This window comes from Alexandromys fortis, unplaced genomic scaffold (assembly GCF_014885135.2).
Source record: "Alexandromys fortis isolate MF-2015 unplaced genomic scaffold, M_Fortis_MF-2015_v1.1 scaffold_109, whole genome shotgun sequence".
Lineage (NCBI taxonomy): Eukaryota > Metazoa > Chordata > Mammalia > Rodentia > Cricetidae > Alexandromys > Alexandromys fortis.
In genome coordinates, this window is record NW_026068005.1 from 2904826 (window position 1) to 2907462 (window position 2637).

Consider the following 2637-nt stretch of genomic DNA (forward strand, 5'->3'; position numbering starts at 1 on the left):
TTCTCCCTCTAATCTAACCCTCTGTATTTCTGATTCTTGGTGTGAAATCTCTGCCATTTGTGTGCTAATACCATAAGTAAACATAGCAGTATACAGATCCCATCATTCCCTCCTCTCTTCCTTGTCCCCAGTCCCTCTTTGTGCATTTGGCCCAATATCAGCTCGTACTGAAAATACAAGTTCAGAAACTGGTGGCCTACATTGTAGGTACAGCTGGGAAAATATTTTACTTGCTAAATACTAGGGAATTTTAACACAAAAATCTTGGGGTATCTTAATCTAAGTGGCTACACGGTGATAGAATTATCAGCCCTATGCAGGCATTCTGCTTCAGTTGTGCCCAAAGGCACAATCTCAAATGCTACTTGCTCTAATATGAAACATGGCAAGATCAAAGTACGTCATATCTCAGTTCCTGAAAATCCAGCATCTGGCCAGCTGAGTGGCACAGATAGGTAACCCCAATACCTAGGTGGTAGAGGCAGGAGTTACCAGGAACTCAAGATAAATTTCAACCATAATACATATCAAGTTCACAGGCAGCCTTGGGCTATATGCTTCGCTGTATCAAAAAAAAAAAAAAAAAAAAAAAACCAAACCCTAACAACAGCAACAACAAATTGGGGGTTATAGAGTTTGGGATTAAGTACCAATTCAACATGGCCCCATGTCTTCCCTGTTATGCATACCTTCACCAATCCATCTTTCAATATCTACCACTTAGGGACACTTGAGTTTATATCTAACACTCTTTAGCAATATATTGGATCATTTTTGCATGTATCTTTATTGTGGCATTATCAGTCAGCTCCAGTTGCCTGTGACTCAAATTTCATATTACAGTAGTTTACATACTAAGGGTTTATTTTTTTTCCCATGAAAATTTGGAGGAGGGTGATTCAGGGGTAATAATGCATTCCCCAGTCATGAAGGACCTACATTCTTTCTAATTACCTGTCTTAGGACTGCTTTTCTGTCCCACGGTCACTGTCTTAATTAGGGTTACTATTGCTGTGATGAAACATGTGACCAGAAACAACCAGGGGAGGAAGGTGTTTCTTCTGCTTGCAGTTCCGTCTAACAGTTCATCCCTACAGCAGTGGGGCAAGAGCTAAAGCAGGGCAGGAACCTGGAGGCAGGAGCTGGCTCAGAAGCCCTGGAGGGGGCTGCCTACTGACTTGTTTTTGTAGCTTTGCGCAGTCTGCTTTCTCATAGGATCCAGGACTACTAGCCCATGAATGCCACCACCCATGATGGCTCAACCCTCCCCCATAAGTCAGCAACTAAGAAACTGTCCCACAGGTTTGTCTACAGCTGGACCTTAGGAATTTAGGAATGCATTTTCTCAATTGAGGATCCCCTCCCTCTCCAATGACTCTAGCTTGTGTCAAGTTGACAAAAAAAAAAAAAAACAAAAAAAAAACAAAAAAAAAAAACTAGCAAGTACAGTAAGTTTACCACCCGATGCCTCCGAAGATGTCTTGTCCCCTCCTCTATCTCCAGGTAGGAAGCAAAGGGTCGAAAGCAAGCTGACCCTTCTCCCAAGTGACCCAGCCTGCTTTGTAGAATTATTTTCTAAGTTCCACCCAACTGGAACTCACATCTCTTTGGCCACAGCTTGCTGGCCACACCCAGCTGTGGGGTAGTGGGTAGCAAAAGGCAGTGTCCTGGTTTCCTTTCTGTTGTCATAAGCCACTGACCAAGAGCAATGAAAAAAAGGAGAGGGTTTGTTTCCCCGTACACTTCCAGGTCAGAGCCATCACTGAAGGAAGCCAGGGTAGGAACTCAAGGCACGACCCCAAAGGCAGACTTGCTAGTCCACGCAATATCACCCACTCACCAGCAAGTTATTACAGCAAGAACCACAGAGGAGCTTGCTTGCTCTCACAGGCTAAAAAGCTTAAACAGCCCAGGGCTGTGTGTCTATGGAATGGTACCACCAACAGTGTGGGCTTGGGCCCTGCATCAATTAACAAGCAAAATAATCTCTCTACAGGATAATCTGATCTCTGCAATTTCCCAATCAAGGCTTTTCCCCTCAGATGACTCTAGGCTGTGTTAGGTCGACACTTAAAGGTAAGTATTATTCCTTTAAAAACGGCGGTGGCGTGGGTGTGTGGACAAACACAGGATAGACAAGACGCAAAAGGAAGAGACGGGACACGCGGCTCCCACGTGGGTGCGCTTTAATGGGAAGAGGGGAACACAATAAGGGATAGGACGTACGAGACACACAAGGGTAGGGGGAGAAAAAGGCCAAGAGGGCGAAACCTCGTGGACCCTCGCTTTTAACGGTCTGGGAGGAATGACCCTCACCTGGGCGCGGCCAGCGCGCACACAGGTGACGGTAATCCAGGAGAAGTCTGGGAGCTGTAGTTTCCAAGGAATAACAGTAAGTAAGGCAAGTAGTGTCTCTTCTGGGTTCATTGACACGGGAATGAAATCTAAGGCCAAAGAAGCCTGTGCCTCATTCCTGTGGGTTAATGAAGGAGAGAGACTGCTGATTGTCCCTCAAGACCTGGCCGTGCTTCCTCCCACTCCAGAGAGTCTCTGGGAGCTACCTGCTCACAGTGGTACTTGGGACATAGGTTAGACTTCTACATTTTCTGATTTAAAAAAAAAAAAAAAAACAAAAAA